The sequence below is a fragment of the Struthio camelus genome, chromosome Z (assembly GCF_040807025.1).
Source record: "Struthio camelus isolate bStrCam1 chromosome Z, bStrCam1.hap1, whole genome shotgun sequence".
NCBI lineage: Eukaryota > Metazoa > Chordata > Aves > Struthioniformes > Struthionidae > Struthio > Struthio camelus.
The window spans coordinates 64229328-64251026 of record NC_090982.1 but is presented as its reverse complement, the minus strand read 5'-3'; positions in this window follow the sequence as shown (position 1 = coordinate 64251026).

Below are 21699 nucleotides of genomic sequence, written 5' to 3'. Positions count from 1 at the left end.
TGCGCTAGCTCAGGCTACATCCTGCTGGGTTAATAGGTTATTTATGCAATTGAATACCTTCAGGCAAAAAATGATTTTCTGCAGTTGACAGGATACCTACTGAAGCACTGAGAAATGCACAAAATCTGATAATACTTTATTCTGGTGGTTCTAATAAATTAATGGCTTGAATAAGAGACTACCAGTTAGCTTCAAAAACCATGATGCTTATTCAGACTGGTATGGCTTAGCTTCCTCGTGTCAGGCTCTGTCCAAAACTATGTCCATCTTCCTCTTGATCATTGTTCTTGCTGCTGAACAGAGTCCACCATGATCAACATGATACAAAACCAGATGGAAAAAGCAACCCCGGTCCCTGTAAACTTTAAAAAATGTAGAAAATAAAAAGAGCTAAAGAAACATCAGGTTGGGAAGGTAAGTAATGTACTTGGGCTTTCTGATAGACATACTGTGTTAGCTTCACTGTGTATTGTGCTTTTATGTAAATATTTATAGCTGCTATGTTTTAGGTCATTAGACAGTGCTCACTGCAGTTGAGGCAGCCTAGTGGAAGAGCAGGAGAGCAGGGAAACAGGCATGGCAAGAAACACAGAGTCTGCTACAACAGGAGATAGATGGGACCAAAAGCCAGTGCCTGCACTGCATGTAAGCAGCCTCCAAGAGGATCAGCTGTGCCAGCACACAGAACTTTGTAAATGATGATATCAGGATCCTGCAAAGATTTTTCCTGTTCTTGGAGGTTGGGCTGCTGAGCAAGAAGCCCTGGAAGATTACACTGGGTTTGATAGTGGAGGTCATGGAGACAGGGTGGAGAGAGGGAGGGAGGGGAATGCGTATCTGGGTAGGATTTAGAAGAACTTCCTGCATCATATGCTGCACTGGGTCCTTCGGTTCCAAAGTCACAAGGAATGGGAATTTCCGTTAGGTAACCTGTCAAATATGGCCGTAAGTACTCTCAAGCCCCAGTCATCCAAAAAATGTTATCCAAAACTGATATGTTTTGAGAAGAATTACAGCTTGATGAATAGCCTTTTGGAAAGGCTATTTTAAATGATAAAATTCTTTCAGAGCAAAATGTTGCCTAGCTCTCTTGGTTAGTCTAATATCTGTTGTGTTATCTCTAATATTCTGTTTAGATAGCATCGTTCATCCCCGAGAGCACTCAAAATTAACCGCTCTGTCCAGATGCAATGAAGGCTTTCTTTGGGCCAAATCCCTTATATATTGTGCCGAATTTCTTCAATTCTCTGTGATATCACTGGCATCACACAGGAACCCCTGAAAGGATAATGCTCATGAGGATCTTAAGATCACAAGCAATTGTTTGTAGGAGGTTGGCCCTGCGTCCTTGGCCACATGTGGGACTCTTGCCCGTACAGTCTTCTGCTGAGTGGAGAACTGACACTGCTGGAGCTGCCATTAGTGAGAGAGCTCCTTGAAATTGCTTTGAACTCTGTGGCCATTGCTGAAAATGGTTGAACAGGATTTGTTAGTGGCCCGAGATTGGAGAAGTGTGAAAACAGCTCTGATTCCTTTCTCTGAGTCTAAACAGGACTTTGGGGGAGGAAGCAGAGACGGGGACACATAAATGCTTTTCACACCATGAATCTGTGTTTCAAATATGCATTAAACATATGCTGTGTAGATCAGTGCCTAGAGAGACCTCTGGCTGCGCTCGCTTGGTGACGACCAGCAACGCGTCCACACTGTGCTTCAAAAAGACCAAGTTTCCTGCTCTGTGTAGATGACAATGCAAAAATACTTCATAAGCTACATTTAAAGGGAAGAAAGAAACACTCTGGGTCAAAAATAAGTAGTGGATATTATTGTTTATAAATAGCTGACAATTTTGTTCTTTTCTCAATTTCTTTATGGTTACCAAGTCTCTCTTGATGTTTTTGTGTGTGCCCAAGCTCTGTAGCGGTCTGGTGGACTTTCTGGGCAATGGGAGGAAAGGAACAAGGGCATTTGTGTGTATGTACTGAAGGGTGCCTGAGGAGGTTCATTTAAAGCTGAGAACTGTGTCAACCAACCTTTCCAAAAGTGGGATGCTAATTTTGGGGCAGTGCTGTAGGCCAGTCAGTTGGATGCAACAACAGCTCAGAGATTCAGGGTGCAGGCATGTATTGACAGCTACAAAAGATCTGGAGTCAGTTTAGATCTGCACAGAAGCATCTCACAGGATGGATATAGTCACTGGCCTGGCAGTTGGACACCCCTAATTTAAAAGATATTTGCAGAGGAAGATGAAACTGATCATCTTCCAGGTAGGGAGAATCTGACCCATGGTATCACTGGCCTGAGCATGGGGCTGTGCAAATTTTTGCCTGGCTCTTTTACAACTTGTTTTCAACAAGAAGAAGGAATGGGGCGGCAAAGGAGATGCAAGTCTGAACAACACAATAAATAACCCAGCGAAATTAGAGTGCAAAAAGGTAAATACATGGATAAAGCAGATTTTCTGTAAGGACATTTGAAAAGAATTAATTCTGCTTGTTGAAGTGGTACAGTGTAAGTGAAATCTTTCCAAATGCTAAGCTTGATTTTTGACCTGTTTTTCTACAGCAGTGAAGGCTATTTTGTTGGCCTAGTTGTCTTCCCAATAACTTTTGAAGAGATGGTTAATTTCTACCACACTTAGAAGGGCAGATAGACTTGAGCTGATATTCTTTCAAGAGAGGTTCTTGTGATACTGGGAATAGTTTTCACTGCTGCTTTAAAGCAGAAAAATATATATATAGTGAGAGAGGCACATGTGTGTGTGTGTGTGTGTGTGTGTGTGTGTGTGCTCTCGCGCGTGCGTGTGTGTGTTTAGGTTTATAGTAGGTATAGAGTTACATATAAAAATTACAAACAATATTTGTAACCTACATTTATAACTAGAACTAGAACTTTAGAACTATACATCTGTACAGCTATATACACATACGAAAATACATACACATACATGGTTGTTCATTTTTGTATGAAACCATTAATTAACCACAAAGTAAAATCTGAAAGGCTCTGATATGATAAATGTGAAAACATTTCTAGAGACTCCAGATAGCTCCAGGACTGTCTGGAATTTTCTAGAAGCTTATTTCTTCCTTTTCTCCATTCTTGGGTGCTACGGCGATGCAGTATAGACCTGATTGGTGTTTTCCACTGTCTCCCTTTCTTCTCAAGGTGTTTAGTGGCCATGATAATTTCTGCATCCAAGTAAGTGAAACATTAGCTAATTAAATCCCACCACATCCCTATTAATTCACCTAGTTGACAGAAGAAGGAATTTGCTCAAGGCTACAGAAGAAAACAGTAGCAGAGCTTGGAACAGAAGCCAGGTCTTCTGAGTCACAACCCATCTAAATAGCTATTTTGGCAATTTAGCTTAATGCAAAAACAGTTCAGCATAGCTGATAAGATTCTTAAAGAATGTTTGGAAGCAAAAGTTAATATTTGCAAAATTTCAGCACATTTCCAAGGTTACAGTCTCAACCACATCAGCAGGAAAGGCAATGCAAGCTTTGAAGAAATGAATGGCTCCACACCCCTCTTCTCCCTAGTGTCCTGTGGCATATATAATCTCTGTGTGGCAGGGCATAGTCAGAGACCCCCCCGCTGCCAGCTGCCAGCTGAATCCCCTCACACCGCATCAGGAAATCCTGGAGGCACTGCAGTACAGAGAAGTTATGACTGAACTCCTCTGCGTGAGACAGATACAGCTCTAAATACAATTCTTGAAATTCAAGGATGAGCTGGACTGTCCCTATAAAAGGGTGATTCCCTCCTCAAAAGACCTGAAGGGTCTCCAGTAAACAAGGGAAATTGCTTCCAAAAGATGATTCAAGTACAAATATCTTCCATATTTGCCCTACCTCTCTCCACTGTATGCCTTTTTTACCATTTTAATTTTAGGCAACGGAAGAAAGCCAGAGCTTAGGTTTGAGAATCTGCTAAGAAAGAGACCTGCCCCTGGCTCCCAAAACCACATCTAAAGCATGGCTATGGGGTGACTGAGTGGGCCAAGAGGTGCCTCACTCTAGGGCACAGGAACCACTGTAGGACATCAGCTCCCACAGCGTTGGCTCTGAGCGGCGCATGACAAAAACATCCACTCGAATACAAAAGAGAGGCGTTAGCATTCAGGTTGGGAAGGAAACCTTGCCTTGGTGCGGTAAGCATGGCTGAAGTGGGGAGCAAGCTCCTAAGGGTGGACATAAGCCTTCCTCCCTACCCAGCACCTGGACCCCTGTGCTGCTCCTTGCAAGGCAGCCACAAAGCAGAGTAACCCATAAAGAGTCACTGGTCTAACAACCAGCAAGGTGTTCTTATTAGAAAGGGGGGCACAAAGCAAGGAGGTGGGAGACTGGGAAATAGAGAAGCTGTAATAATCACCCTCCACTTTCACGCATGAAGGAGGGTACCAGGCCCAAAATATCCGGATAAGCAGATTAAAAATCCTGTGACTGTTGATGGTAGGACCTACATAATGAAGGAGCCCTGCTGTGTGGGCTTCAAGGACAGAGGAAACACACCCAGGGACCCCAGCTGCGATAACAGAAGGAGGACTAACTCAAGCTGTACAGGATGCAAGGCCATGTTGGCAGTCCCAAGCATACATCGGCCTGCAAGGGAAGAGCTTCTGGGTGAACCATGCCCTGCAAGACCCTTTGCACAGAGGTGCGTACAAGTTCCTGACGGCCCAGGGCAGAAGACCATGACAATCGGGCCACTCACAAGAAAACAGGGTTTTGTCGTCCGTTCCTCAGAAGCAGCAAGCAAACTGTTCTGGTTGCCCCAGCTTATGGGCTCTGCTTCCATTGGACAAGGCAAGAAGTTTGTTAGGCTTCCTAGGAGCTCATTTAATTCGGAAGATAGATGGGGCAGAAAGCAAAGAGGTAGATTTTCAAAACTGTTCTAAGAAGAGCCGAATTTTAATGCTGCCCTTTTTTTTCTGAACAGGCCTGCCCTGACTGTTCCCTAGCACTGAAAAGGTTGGGTTCTCCCAAGGTAGCAAATTCTCTGTCCAAGCAATATCTTAAGATAATAAATAAGCCAGTGAGTAAGGCAGTTCCTGCGTTCCTTTGCTGGAGTGGAAGGACACTGTCTGCAGTTCAGGTTGACACAAACTAAAACACTTGGGTCTATGGATAAAAGTATATCAGCTTTACTTATACTAAATTCAGTCTTTTCTGAGTAAAGTTCAAGGAGAATATACCGGCTCTGTTCATGCCAAAATGAAGTACATGCTTTTTAATTGCAGTTGTAAACAATTAACAAGGTTTCTAATAAAGGTTAAGTGCAAGTCATGCTGTTGCTTCAGAGTCACATCTGAATTATTTCTTTGTGTAAGGTAATCTATGTCAAGTGCCCTTGGGCAGGAAGCCATTGTAAGCAAGTTGACTAGTTTACCTTGTTCCTTTATCAAAATGGCTTACCTAAGTAACCAATGCTGCATTACCTGCGAGATCTATAAAGAAATACAAAATGGACTGCAAGGATAAACAGACTTGCTAATCATTAAGGTGACAGGAATAATTCACAGTTGATATCATACTCATTTAAGTCAGCCTATTTCTCTGCTTCCAGAATATCCATAAGCAGACCACAATTCCCCTTCATTTACTCTTTATTTGCATTTTCCCAATAAGAGTGTTGCAAGACTAATTTTACTCTCTGACCTGCTCTTCCCCCTCCTCCTCCTGCCGGCAGGACTCCTTTAGACAGTTCCTCTTTTCCTACCCACGTGTTCTGCAGAGTCTCTCCCCCTCTCCTGCCCCTCAGTAACTCCCCTCTACACACTGAAATCCCTTAGCCTCCTTTTCTGAGCTCCCCTGGGTATTTCAAAGGACAGCCTGCAGTGGCTGCCTGCTCCTGGCCACAGGGCATTTTTTCCCCGTTTTCTGGCTGGATGATCTGTAGTGAGGGCAGAGCCTGAAGTAGCTCAGAAGTAGCTGTAATGAAGAATTACAGCATCTTATAAAATTTTTGTTTTAAGGTTGCATGGGCTCTTGCTCAGGTTTTCTTTCCTGAAAGTGAGCTCTTGTTTGCCTGGTGAACCACTAACAGTGAGCATCCCCCTCTGCTGCTGTGCGTAACCAGGAGCTTTCCTGTGGAGGACACACCTTGTCTAGGAGGGTGTCATGGGAAGATCGATTTATCCTGCAAAATGATGCCCACAGGCAAACTTTGGAGCCCAGGCCATCTTCGACAACCTTCAATCTATGCAGAAGTGTCCCCTCATGCGCACAGCTTTGTGGGATCAGCTCTGTACCAGGATGACAGCAAATAGCTCTAGAAACCTATTCCTTTCTTTTTGCTAAATGTCAGTTTGACCCACATAAAATATTCCAGCTTTATATTACATACTGTTCTGGAATTTTCTGTCATCGCTCTTGTCACTGACACAAAATAAACAACTGCGCATGAACCCATCAGCGCTGCTTTGTCTGATTCATTCCCTCTTCGCTCTGCCAAAGACTAGAGGAAGTCAGGAGCCTTCTCTTACTCCATGAACCTATATCCCAATTCTGTAGTCTGCTGCCTCCCATGGACTTGTTGATGCATATACAATTTTCATTGAGGGCAAGTAAGCATAGGTAAAGCAAATACCTATGGGAAAAAATGCTGTAGTGTTCCCTACTGTTTTATTATTCAGAATGAATAACATCATTTCAATACCATGCTTGTCTCACCCCAGAATGCGAAGAAAACAGTATTGCAGCTGGTGTATGAAATCAGTGCTATGTGCTTGGCCCAGTAGAAATACAGAACTCCACAGATAATGCAAAGGTGGATGGATAGATAGATAGATAGACAGACATATTTATTTTCAGTGTGTCTGGTACCTGTTTTAAGATTTTGGTGTTCATAGTTACCTGCTCCACTACGTTTGTACCACAGGGTTTGCTGCGATCAGAGACATAGCTGAAGAGACCTATCAATGCCATAAAGTGTACTATAATGTGAACACTATGAAAGGAGAGCTCTGACTAGCTGGCAAACGTTCTGCCTGGGGAGAGATCCACCTTCTGATATGCAGCATATTTTTAATTTCCCTGCTTAAAATGCACCCAACCTGAAGTTAGAGTCTGTTAGCAAGAACCGCAACATATACTTGCATGACTATTCTCTGTCCCACTCTATTGCATGGTTTTTTTTGCTCTGTTTCCATGGAAATTGGAGTGAGAAGGTCAGATATATGGTATAGGCAATTGTTTCTAAAGGTACTTGAAAGGCTTTGTTTTTCCTGATCTGATTTCTCTGAGTGGAAGTGGGAATGAAAGCTAGATGCTGACTTTTGCTGTTATTGGTGATATTTAATCTGAATCTGAATCTGGAAAGCCAAAAAAGTCATTTAGTTCCTTCTGCGCCTAGAAAGATTATTCTTGAGGGAAAGGGATGGGATTGATGGCCCTTGGGTCTATTCCTGAACACGCTATCACGGTCCTATCACGTAATGTACATCAGTACTATGCAGTGCCTAAAAGACCCAGTCTGAAGCAAGGACTCTGTATACACCTGAGAAGGGAGCTTCAAATCAAAAAATTATATTCCCTTACTATAAAATAGGAACAATATTTATCTCAGGGATGTTTTGAGGCTAACTACAGTTGTCGTTTGGGAAGCACTTTGAGATCTACCACTGGAAATAGCTCCAGATAGAAAGCATTTGCCTTGTTACCACTACTAAGCAAAAGCAAGTTGAAGGTATTAGACTGCTCTCTTTTGATGATTTTCTCTTATTTTATTGTCATGCTGCTAGCTTCCATTTCCATGGAAACAGGACTAGAAAGGCAGTTTGTAGCAATGTGTAAGCTGTAGTTGGGAATGACACATGTAGATTTTAGCTGCTGGATGTCAGCTGCTAGCTATAAAAATCAAGGCACAATGTAAGAAGAATGGCAAGAAAGAATGGAACGGACAAAGGAAAGCAGACACAGAGATTTCAAAGCAGATGAGCACTCCTCCTTCCTAGTAAAGGCTATAGACATTTTGTGTTTTCCCTCTGCGTTTTTACCATCATTTTTCCAGGCCTTTCAACACAGGAGCCTATGTGTGTACTTGGATCTGGCCTCCTTTCTATTATTTCTGTTATAATTGGGTAATATTTCGCTACCAGAGCGTCTGAAGGCCTCAGAAAACCTGAAGCCTTCCTGTACTAGGAACCATGCAAACTTCAAACAACAGCCATTTCCATAATGGGAAGGAAAAAAAGAAAAGCGCAAGGAAAGTAAAATGTCTTGGCTGTAGTCACACATAGGGTGATGACAAAGCCAAAAATGGTCTGTATTTAAACCTCTATGCACAGCTCCTCTCTATTTGCTTACTTCTTCCTCCATCCGTTGTTGTGATAGATACAGGCCTCTTACTGCCTAATACTTCCTATGCTCCCTGCAATTCCGTCTAGAGACTGTCTTTCCTGCCTTCATATTCCTTTCAAGTTACTCTTCTAAACCTCATACTTAAAGCACTCTGTGGACTATTTCTTCATTAGCTTCTTTACATTTATTAATGCATTCCTCTCATTAGGACTGCTCAAACAGAGCACTGGCTCTATTAAAATCAAAGTGGAAAACCCATCTTTTTCCTCTTCCCAGTGTATGTTAAATCCCCATTTGTCTGTCCAAGCCGCCTTGCAGTTCTTCAGAGAGAAGTTTTTCCTTTGATTTTATTTTCTTGGAAGTTCCTGATCAAACTGTGTCTTCTACTAAAGAGTGAAGCATAGTAGTAACAGGACAATCCTCCAGTATCCTACTCACAATTATGGATTTTTCACCTTTGAACCTACCCATCTGATAACATTCAGGCTACTCTACCTTTTCACTGAACTCTGTGCAATCCTGATCCTTTCCGCAATCAAAGATTTTGGGCTTTCTACTTTGTTACCATTGTACTGTGTTTAGGGGCCACAAGTCTCCTAAGGACACTGCTATTTCTGAATGGAAACTCAGAATGGAATTATTACATTTTAATTAGTTCATTGTAAATATACTCTTCCATCTAAAATATATGATATTGAACAGAACAAAACTTTCATTGTTCATTAGATAGTAGTATATGCTCCACACACACTATCTTATTGACAGTTATTGACTACACTGAGAAAGATATCCAGCACTGATTATACTGGGTCACCGAGACATGGCACCTTTAACTTACTTATACTGAAAAAAGTAAAGTGCTGTTGCAGGGACAGGGGATATAGGTGGAACAGCCCAAAGGAAAGTCTCCTAAAGGAAAACTGACCTAACCTTTCTAATTGCATGGGGAAGGATTGTGTTTGGGCCAAGCAGAAGGTAAGGATTGTGTTCTGGAGATTTTAGTGCACATATTGAAGGCTTGATCAGGCCCAGGAGAGGTGAGCTATAGTTTATTACATTGCAATAGCTGACTAGAGCTTCTTGCTGTGTCAGAGGCTCAAGTTGGATACCACAGGATGGATGGCATTACTGTAAGAGCAACTCTTCAGTGAAACATATATTGAATCTTGTGTTTATAAGAAGAAACACAAATTCATTAGCTGCAATCAGTGTGCTTGTTCAGCTTTTCTGTTTGGATACTCTCAAAACTAAGATCCAAATTTCATTGATGGTAAGTCTCCCCTCTCCCACTTTGTGTTCTTATTAAACTGTCTTGGTTTATGTATGGCTGTTTTCAGGCTGGAAATGAGTAAACTGAAACACTTTAAGTGTCCAGCCAAACCTAAAAGCTTGTTGTTCTACAAAGTGTTGACCAAGTGGGTAGCCCACCTTCCTCTTGGTGCTCAGGAAGGACTGGCATTCCTAATCATCATGCAGGCAGCATAAGATCTCTTAACAACAAATCAGCTAAGAACCCCACACATCAAAGCATTATGCTGAAGAGTTAAGTTGATTCATCACAGAACAACTCTAAAGTGTTAGAATTTTTTGTCATTTCTTTTCTTCTTGGCTCTTTTAATCCTTTGCTGTTCTTCTCTGTACACTTACCATCAAGAAGAGAAGCACAGAGGCTTGTTTAGGGCAGTTTATACTACAGGGAGAATGAATTAAGGGATGCAAATCCGTTTTATGATATAACACTATTCCCTTTGCACCTCAAAACTCAACAGAGTAGTGCATTTTTTCTGTGCGTTAACCTCATCTTACATGTTCAGCCTGCCTCAAACCCATTTGTTGCTGCACAGGTGAAATGTTCCCTCTAAGAATGTCTCCTCCTCCTTGGACCATGACACTGAAAAGCTGACAAGGAATTATGGCTAAATATGCTACCACTTAAGCACAAGCTGTCCCCAAACCATTCCCACAGAACTGTGAAAAAGGAAAATAGAACAGAAGTTATGGAAAAGATTATCAGATTCAGACATCCTCCAAGTGTTCCCAAAATCCTACATATGGATGTGGCAGAGGTAGGGAGATCTCTCAGCTCTGCCTCTGCAGGAGTTGAAGTCCTTCCCACGCTCCAGACCACTCCAGCCTCCAAAGCCACTTGTAAGCTTTCAGTGCTTCCCATTCTCCCCAGAAATCAGCTTTGCATGATGTGAGGGACTGACAAACGTATGCATCAGGGATCCCTGGCACTGCAGAAGCCCGTACCACATGGGAACAACCATACACAAAGCAACAAGAAGTTATATTTCCCCTTCTCCCAGATTTCAGCACATTTTGTACCTGACAAATCCCATAAATTATGCATGGCTCCAAAGCACTTTTGAAGTATGAAGTTACCAGCCATGGAAATGAAGACATACCTATGAAGAAATGCTTTCTTTTAAATCTTTTGACCACCAGGCAAGTCCCTGAAACTGACCTATGGTATTAAAACACTTGTAGTAACACTTACAGGATATCATCTACCTATAGTCTAGAAGAAAAAAATCCATGCTTGCTTGTGGGATTTGGTACTCATTTCCGTTCAGAAATTGTGCAAGCAGTTGAAGAGGAAACCTTTGAAAGAGCTTAGTTCAGATTAGCACCACAACAGCAGGCATTGGGTGAACTCTGAACAAGACCAAGTGGAAGTAATAAAACATACTTCAGTAACAAACACTTAGAAGAGCAAACAACCATACCACCTCTCTATTCATCAAAGGTTTTTGCTCCTGCAACATCAGAATAGATTACAACTCAACAGCATGTCTGGATTCCTTGGGCAGATTTGCCTGTGCAATGATTAAATTCAAGGAGCTGCTAGTACCGAGTGCTTAGCTTCAATGCAGCCTCCAAAACGCATACAACACTCCACATTCAGAAGCAGGTAGGGGAAAGTTATACTTTCCTAGGATGATTTTCCCTGATTATTCCAATTGCACAAAGATATAGGCTTGCAACCATTCTGCTAGTTTGGGTCCCTTGGCTGAGTTTTTCTTGCGCTGCAGAAATCACTAGAATCCTCTCAGAGAAAATTTGTGTGCCTGTGAATAAAAGGCATTATTTGCAATCCAGCTATGTCCATATTTCCCTTCTTAATATGTGAAAGCAAAGCAAGAAGAGGAGAGCTTTCCACAAAATAGAAGGACCAATGCTGTTACTATACGTCCCAGAGGACCCTCGAAGAATCACCTCTTTTAGCCAAACTGATGAATCTCGTTGCAGCCTCTTCTGCAGAGTGAGTCTATCCTTAGGACAGCTAATACAGCCTGGAAATAAATGTCCCGTCTTTATGGTGGGAAGGAGGGGAAACAGTGATGAGCCTCATCCTCTCATTCCTTGCCTCCATCTGATCTGAATAGCTAAATGCATAGAGAGATTTATGTCGCATCCAAGGACCAGTCAGGCATAGTTGTATGCACAGAGCTAGAAAGAGCTGCTTGCAGCTACCCAAACTGGCTACATGATCTGCTTTCACTGAGTACAAGATAACATCCTAATCTTGTTCTCTTAGCAGTCCAGGGGAGCTGCTATGAATTTCAAAGCCTGAAGTTTCTGAACCCCAAATGGCACTGCTCTCTTCCTCTAGGGTGTAATAGAAAAGGGGAAGAAAAACAGGAAAGAAAAAGAAATACCAAAGGCCAAATAAAAAGCAAGGAAACTGCTTACAGGGCCCAAAGCAATCTTTCTTTCCTGTGAAAATTAGATCTTTGTCAATGCCCAGATGGAAAGATTTTAGCACAGTTCTGGCTAGCTCATCCAAGGAAAACAGCAATGTCACTGCAGCATGCCCTGTTTCTTCTCTGCCTGGGAGTTGATACTTTACTCTGGAGAGCTCTCTGATCCCCTAGTGCCATACAGCATGCCTATACACCCCTGAAGGCCTGACTACCTACCACTGTCACCTCTATAGCCCCCTTGATCCAAACGTTGTCACTCCTAATGCTAAAAGTGCAGCTGAAAACAGAATTAGAAAAACATTCCAGGACATATTAGGAAAGTAACCAGGAGCATACCATGAATCCCTCACCATGCTGGGTTTAAATTCTAGCTTTCCATCACATCTCTGGTAATCCTTTTTTTTTTTTTTTTAATGGAATGAATTATCTCAAATGTTTCCTACGGTAGATTCCCTAGTTTAAATATTTAAAAATCGATTAAACTTCTTTCTACTTGAAGAACTAGATCCCTGCATTATTAAAAACATTCCTTGCTCTACTCATTTGTCTTGATTTCCGTATTTAGGCCATGGGGTTTGGGACTTTTTTTTTTGCCCATCCCCCCTCCTGTGTTTTAAATCTGCATCATTTAGGAAAGCAACACTTAGGGAAAGAAAGATGACACAAGTCTCTGTGAAGACTCTCTCAAAGCTTAGAAGACAACTTTGTTAGTCAAGTCTTGGCCTTTGTCATGAGAGTATGCTCTATTATGCTGACTTACGAGGTTCTGTGGCAGTCAGAAGCACATAAATAGGGAGCAAGATTTGACCACTGTATTTGTTTTTAAGATCCATCATAAAATCATTTATGTAAAATATCAAATTTATCTACAGTGCCTGTGGAAGAACTCCTTGGAGACTGAAAGAAGAAGAAGACAAATGGCATGGTTTTGGAGACATAGAAGGATCACAGTGACAAGGCCAGTACTAAGAAGAACAGAGACCAGAACAATCATTTCATAATGATGGTTCACATTTTATTAACCTCTTAAAATGAGATTCTTAATGGTTACAAACACTGCTTAATAACAGCCCTGCAGTCTTCCCTGTGGTGGAACAATAATGACCTACTTTTCAAAAGCTGAATATTTTCTTAGTCCGTCTGCCATCTGATGGTTCAAGCCCGGAAGACGAATCAGATATTTCTGAGATCTGTTTCTAACTTTGTATCAGGGTAAATCATTTAACCTCTCTGATGCGATTACCTCATCTGTGGAAATGGGAGAATTCCTGTTCATGGGGAGTGACAGTAAAGATGCAAGTTTTGCAAAGTGCTTTGTTAGCAGGAGAAAGAGGAGCTGCATTGTATCAATGCAAAGATTCATTCTGTATAACTGTTAGTACCTTATTACTAAGAACTGTGTTACCCCAGTCTATCACTCCAAACCTTTGGTATCCATAAACTCTTCCCATAGGCTGATGAGCCCGGGGTATGCTTCTGGAGCTACTAGGGACGAACTCACCTTTAAGCATGTGTCTCAGATCTGTATCTTGTTAGGTCCCTTGCTGGCTCTTTTTCACCTGGGAATTTTGCTTTAGGGAAGGATAAAATGTTCATTTCTGTTGGGCTGTGTATGCTATAATCCAGGAGGACACACTGATCTCCGAAACCCACCTTTCAACAGCAGAACTATAAATATTCCTGGCTCACACTTCAGAAGTGGCTACAGAGCTAAAAGCTGGGGCTAGATGTTAGTTTTGTCACAGGCAATTGTATTTGCAGTTGTGCATGGACATGAAGATAAATCAGAGTATATGCTTTGTCGCAAAAGAGAAAGCTTGTGGGACTCAGTTTCAAAGGACTTCTCAATGAATTGGGTCACTTTTGGGGCAATGCTGGCAGTTGTCAGTGGTGCATACCACTGGATAGGAAAGGAGGTTGTCTGTGTTTGACACACAAAGTGAAGGCAGCCGGTTTGGTACAAAATTAACACAGGTGAGATTAGCATCATTCATTGTTTATGTACTGAGGGCCTGCCTTAACATCTTACTCTTTGGTCAAGAGAATAGTTCTTCAAACAGATCCGCAGTTATCAAGCCCTGCCTTCTGCATGGGAAGATACATATCCAGGGACAAATGCACCAGACAGCCCTCCCTGCCCACCATATGTATATCTGGCACACATAATATGGAGTAGGGAATCACCAGCATTGTTCATTCATCTGCTTTTCCCCAGTCAATGCTGCAGCCTACATCTAGCCCTAGTGCCCTGTGCCTTCTAACTGCTGGCCTGCAATTGCCTTGACTATTTCAACCCTTGAGCTAGGACCTCTTGAGCCTGGAGCCTTAATCTTGAAGAGCAAAGCAGCTACAAAAAAGCTGATGAAAGTTTTTGTGCAGAAAAGAAATGAATGATTGCTCTTGCATAAAAACAAAGCAAGCTATAAATCATACCTCCAAGCCAAGAGCTGGAAATTGCAAAACAAAAGATACCCCCTAAAACAAACAAACCAAAATCCTATGATTACCTGGAAGTACAAGCCAACTTAAAGAGCACTGCCCAGAGCAGCTTGAAGAGTTACTCACATCATCATCAAGTTACCTTGCAAGAGGCACAAGTAAGTGATAAGTCAACCAACAGAAAGTCAGATAATAGCAACGAAAACAAGAGTTACAGAGCACCACTTCATTCTTGAGAATGTGCATCCATCCTCCATGTGCTGCAAGTGCAGGAAGAAATCTGCTACCTTTTATTGGTTTACCCACTTCGCTGGAAGTTGTGAAGGGTCACTGCCATTTTTCTGCAGTGGCCACTCTATAGCAGGTAATGTGTTTATGCTATAGAATATACCTAAGAGCTATATATAGCATACATGCATATAGCATAAATATCGTATAGCTGCATATAACTATATTCTATAGCATATAGCACTCTATACATCAATGTGTTGGCAACTACAGAAAATATGTAGTTGAGCAAGCTGGTCAGCTGCACTTTTCACTATGACCCTCAGAGCTCTAGGCTCTGTACAACACCTAGAGAAGAGGGAAAATTCAGATTTGTGGATGAGTCAATCCCAGGTTTTGGTGGAGGAAGGTCTATCGATCTGGGTAGTTTTCTCCCTTCAGTTATAGGCTATATATAACCAGGCCTGTAGGAAGCTTTTGGTTACTGTTGGTGACCACAAGCTCCCATCCATCTCACAGACTCATTTAACTCTCAGTTAAAAACAACAACAGGAAAAAAATTGCTATTGATCTACTGAAAACTTTCGCATTAACCATAAAACAAAATGAAATAAACAAGGAGGCTGTGACAAACACAAGTTCTCTGATTGTTTGATTCACATTTTGTGGCTATGGTCTTCAGTTTGAGTGAAGGAGATGAAGTTTCACACAAAAGGAGGCCAAATTTTGTTTTGCACTGAGGCAGTGCAAGAGCTAGTGGTTTTGATAGGTTCATCGGAAATGGGAACTTTTTATGGAAGTCTGGTGTAAGAAGGGATGTCAGTGTATCAACCACTGAATATCTGGAAAAGCGTCTCACATACCTCTGCAGAAAAAAAACCGTTAGGTTTCCTAAAACCCTGGTGATACCATACCAGACTTCTTGCCTTCACTTTTTTTTCTTCCTCCTCTTCTTTCTCTCTTTCTTTTCCTCAGGATTTTGTCTGACTGTGATGCTTTCCTGAGACTGAATAACTGCTTGGCTCTCTGGCATCCACTATTCGCTTCCGCTGAGCCACACACAGGGCTGTTCTTTGCCCATAAGGACATCACATAAGGACTCTTGTGCTTAGTACTTCAGTTGAACTTTTTATTAATTTGAACAAAAGATGTATTTTACTTTGTAGTTTATTGATCAATTATATACAATTCTTAGCTCTGAATAAAAAAATGTTTAATGAAAGCTGCACTGCCTCCTCCCACGTGGAGAGGGATGGAGTCTGTAAGTGCACCTGACATTATATGGTTCTGATATCCCTCAGTGACACAGAATTAAATCTGAATAGATACAGATACTTATAATGATGCAGTCTCTCCATACCAAACATTATTCAATGTTTACAATTCAACCATCCACTGGCTTCTCCTCCTCACCAGTGATCCTGGAGAGGAAATTCTGGGTGACACAGTGGTGCTCTTGTACTTCAACATGGAAGTGATAGGCAGCTAAAATGGGTCATCTCTCTGCCCCTAGGTTCATAGCAATTCTTCTTCCACAGATGGGTAGTTATATAATGGCTTTACCGCAGAGTACTGTATGATTACTCTTCTTGAGACACTAAAAAAAAAAAAAATCAGATAATACTGCTTAGTCCTAAGCAGTTATCCGGCTTTGCTTCAATATGCTGGAAATCCTTTACATGGCAGAAGCCTAGGAAACATGTAAATACAATTTAGATTGTATCTGACATTAAAAATGGTACCAGAAATCTGCTCATAAGAGGAGTGAGTCACAGGGGATTTGAAAGTAAACCTGTAGACTTCTTATTAGGAGGAAATTATTTCCCCACTCTCTAGAAGAAGCACGGAAGACCTCCGAAAGAAGTAAACCCGCCTTGGTTACATGACACAGGCTGTAGGAAGGCTTTCTAGAGGTCCAGAAGGGAAGGACACAGCAGGGAGAGTTACCTTCAGTACAGCCATCACAGAAGGCTCTAGGGGACCTGCATACTTACAAACAGCTTGTTGTTGTCGATATTGTAGCAAACCTACATGCACCTAAGCCGCATGGTGCACACAGAAAGGATGTGGAGAAAGAGGGGATGCTTCTGTGCTATGACTGTTCTTTACAGGAGACTAAAATTCACATTCTCATGCAAGAATGGCGGTTGCTGAAAACTGGTGGAGAGCCACAATTATGGCCACAATTATGAGGCAAACAGAAAACGGTCTCTTCATGTGAGTCCAAATTCAAAGCAAATGCAATAACCAATGTTAGGTCTCTAATGCGGAGATGAATGTGACCCTGTACTAGGCTACTATCCCCTACTTGTTCAGTGTCAGAGATGTGCTTGGAGCTGTACAAACTGGAAAAATAAGTACAATCCCTGTTCTGGCACTGTTATGTTCACAGGACTGCTTTGCAATGCTGTAGGGACCTCTCCTAAAAAAGTTTACTGCCTTAGACTATATGTAAGAAAAACTAATTTACCCACCAGCTTCTGTATGAAGGCTGCCAGCAGAACCTGCAATAAGACCACAAGACAGTTTCAGTTCTCACCCTTAGTTCTCGCCTTCTGTAAGCTTCAAAACGTTCACTTTTTGAGCTGAAATTGTTCATCTTTGCTTTCTGGACAGAAATAAATTATTTTAGTGAGCTTTATCCCTTCAATGGTTACTGAGTTATGGCAGAGTAGAAAAAACATATCCTTTCTTGTGTTGCAAAATGAATTCTTGCACCACTGTTGGTTTTTTTAAACGTAAACAGCTACAAAAAACAGCTGAGCTCTAAGAAATAAAAGCTGGCAAGGCCCCAGTTCAGTTCAGGATTGATCCTTCTGCCAGTCCTTGCTCAGGAAAATAATTTAGCATGGACAGCAAGTTGAGTATGTGCTCACATCCCCTTCAGGTCAGTGCTAAAGTTGCGGTTAAGTATGTGATGAAGTGGGGTGTGGAATGGGGATGGTTTACCGAATTGTGACCTAGCTATTTTTCTTGTCTGGATTATAAAATATCTGAGGAGAAGCATTTCAGAAATAGGTTCTCAGAATGCAGACCAGATAGGCTAAGCCTGCAGCTGTACACTTAAACACCAAAGGTTAATGTCCTGTATTCCTATGTTTCAGGAGGTCACTGACCTACAGAATTTGGGAGAGAAAAAGGGGATGGTCATTTCTTTGTGTGGGGTGTGCTGGCACAGCACTGCCCACACAACAGTCTTGGAGAACAGGCAGACTGGGAAAGAGGAAGAATATCATTAGATGTTTTTCGCTCCAGATCCTCCAGTCTTCTTCATGCTGTGCTGCTGGTAGGGCTTTATTATGGCTCAGGGAGCCACTGAGTTGCTCTGCAAAAATGTTTTTACCCCACAACCCTGCATCTGCCCAGCGACCAGCTTAACTGCATCAACTCTGAATTACAGAGAAATCACAAAGCCTTCCTAAATTACTGAAATGAAAATATGACATTAGTCTATGCAAATCTAACACTTCAGTTGATATTATGCCTCTTATCTCTATCTCTTTTTTAATACTTAGTATTGACAAATGAGAATATTGAGCTAATGTCTATCTCTTATTTATATTAACAAAATAGACCACATTAATATACTATCTAGAAACTCTATAAAACGTAACATCTAGTTTTCCCTTTGATTTTTTGATGGGAAATGAATCCTGAGGAGCTTAGAGATTTGTAAGTGCTCTATTGTGGGTTTTTTTTTTCTAGGGAAACAATAAGTTTTAAGCTTACGTCATTTCTAAATAAGAATTTAAACTTATTTTTGTCCATCTAAGGTGCATTTCAAAATAACAGTGCTTTCTCTTGGTCTGTAACATTCTAGTCTTCAGGATGGTCTGCTTCATTTGGAAGCAGACCACAAGTCATATTTAACAAGCTAAACGTCGGACCTAATGCGAACTTGTTAACTAATGTGACCTAAGTGAAGGCGATATCATGTTCCATACTGAGCTGGTAGCAGGAGGTCACATTGTAAAGTCTGCAGAACCCAAAAGCTACGTGAGCAAAGTTTTCCTGTAAAACGGAGACACATTAACTCGAGGTTCAGAGTACAGAGCAGCTGTATGAATGGAAATCTCTGATTAGGGATTGCAAAAAAGAGGTTAATGTTTAGCCAGCTTATTTGCTGACAAAACATTGCCAAAGATCTTCCTTAGGTTCTGATTTCTAAATGGTACATAGCACAGGTTGGATATCATGAGGCTAATTTCAACTGGGTCTTTTCAAGCCAAGCAAGAGTGTAACAGATATACTGCTGAATATATTTTCTTTAGCTTTAGCTTGTCTGTTTTTCATTTATATCCATCTTCAGTATTCAATAACGTATATGAGGTATGTGTTCTTTCAACAATGAGGAGGTGTAAAATGGGTTAAAGCATTTCAAATGGCTGACACCTTGTGTGTGCGGTTTAAAAATGATTGATAAATAGTTCTGAGTAAACAAATTAAAACTCTATTTAAGACTGAGTTCAGAGACGAGAGGGTGCGCTGCTGCCGTTGGCCTCACCAGTCTCGCATGCAAAACACCACAGCTCCCTTTCGTGTTTGAAGCGATAACAGTACATCACTGCCAGGGACGTGCAGCACCCTAACTTTGAATGCTGGTATGCCAGGCACTTCCCAATTCATCTTGGAGACAGTAGAGGAATTGGAAAAGGCCAGAATAATGCTGAAGGAGTGTGATGTTGTCATCTCTCCAGCCCCGCAGCTCGAGTGATGTGGTATGTTGTGTATCTGAGGAGTGTTGTGTGTACTTGCTGGCAGCCACCACAGCAGCAGGGTCTGGCAATGAGACCCCATTGCCATGTCAGGGCTCAGACCAGAGGTATAACAGAGAGCGCTCCCTTGCTGATGTTCCTCTTTACAGCTTCTTCCAGGGATTTCTTCATGTCATGAGCTGATCTGGGCCACAGCCAGGGATGCAGGGCCAAGCTCTTTCCCAGCCTGACTGCTAAGTCACAGCACTAATCCTAAGCATCAGAAACACTGCACAAAGCCATCTTGCTTCTATGAGGTTTTTACTGAGTCTCCAGTCACTGTTGTTCTTATTTTACTGTCATCCCTTTTGCTTATCTCACTGTGCAGTTTCACAACCTTTGGGGATTCCTGCAGAAATGGAGCTGGCTTGGAAATCTGTTAATGTTGATTCACAAAAATCTCCTCTTGATGCTGGATCCACTGATAAGATCCACCATACCGGGTTAAACACAAAAAAGGGCTAACTCTCCTGTTCGGTGTGCATGGAAAGTGGATAAATACTGTTTTACTTGAAGAGGAAGTAGGCTGAATCCGTCTATGTTCATTTAATCAAAATTGCCTCAGTGCTAACAAATATCGATGAATCAGTTCCCTTATTGAACTGCTGCTTCCGGTGTCACTTAAAATTTTTTGAGGGGAGCGGTCGTCCCTGGTAGCCAAGTAATCAGAAGGTCAGAGGACTTTTAGGATAGTGGTGATACTCTGGTGATTCTGGAGATATTCTTTGAGTGTGGTTCCTGGTGACAAAGAACCTGGAGCTGCAGGGATCTCAGCAAGTCCCCAGATCCCAGCCCTGTTCGGTGCTTCAGTCTCTGAGTTTCTAAGAAGGCATTTAAGCAGATTTATTTTTCCCCCTTGTCTGCCACTTGATTTTTGTGCACTTGGTTCATGGCTGGGAGAACCACAAGGTGATTCTGCTTCCATTTCTGCAGAGTTGTCCACCAGCGACCTGCCAGCGGTAGCCTGCCAGTGTGCTGTTGGGAGTGTGAATACTCTCTGTCATGTTAGCCAGTGCCCTCCTATTGCTTCCTGGTGCTTTCCCATCTGCTCATGCCCTCCTATGTCTGTTATGTTGCAGCCTCTCAAAGCAGGGACTGTCTTTGCATGCTGTGGTTGTTCCCTGCTTGGCCTAGTGACTCCTGGTGTGCAGCAAAGACTGCCGGCTACTGTAACAATGACATTAACCAGCTGATGCTGTTACTATGGCTGGGGCAACACAAGCGGCAACCTATGGATCTCAGCTGGAGAATGGTGCAGCCCACTGTGTTCTGTCTTTAAAAGGTATATAAGGAGAACAAAAAATAAGACATGGTACTGTGGAATTAATATGCTCATCTGCCACAAGAACAAGAGTGTCTCGAATCCTGAGTAGAGTTTCTAGATGCCACGGCAATATAAAGACAAAATAGTTGTTACTATGCTCAAAAGTGCCCCTCATAAGGAAGACACCTTTTTCCTAGTTTCTGTAGGAAAATAGGCTCCCTTACAATCTGCTTCAGGTGCAAATGACTAACAAATAGGAGAGAGCAATGAGAAGGAAGGCAACACATTAGGGGGAATGTCACTTGATCACAGCTAAATTGTGTACACCTGTGTCTAGATGGTATGAGATTCCTTATTGATATCAAGTATTTTTATTCGCTGGAGATATACATACCCTGTGGCATTAAAGGTGTAAGCAAAGACAATATATGTCAGGAGCTGTCAAGCTTAACACGTATTTTTTTGAGTAAAATTGCTTGATCTCTTTGTATGAGACATAATATCTTGCTTTTCTAGACTAGGTATAAGCCCACCACAGACTTACCTACAGTCACTAGTTTGGTGATGTAAGTAAAATAAGAAGTATTGATTTTGCCCCCTTTTTCTGCTGCCAAACTTAATGTCTATGACAACGGATACATTGGAAGAACTTCTTGCCTTGAAACATTTGGAAAAGCATTTTTGCAGTGTTGAAACATCTTGTTTAAATGTTTTTTAAATTAAAAAAATTAGTTCCTTACTATATGATGCCTGCTAGGTACTATAGTAACAGAGGAACAGAGCTGAGGAGCCCTACGCTAGCTCAGTCCCACTATTCACAGGGATGCTGTGAGAGGGCTTGGTCCCAAGGAACAAGGATTTACTGCGAAAAGGAATTCAAAGTGAGCACGAGCCTTTTGGAGGGCAGAGGGGGCAGCAGTACTGGGATGAAATATCAAAGGATATTTTGTTTCAAAATCCCGAAGTAAAAATAGAGGAAAAAGGAAAAATACATTTGAAAT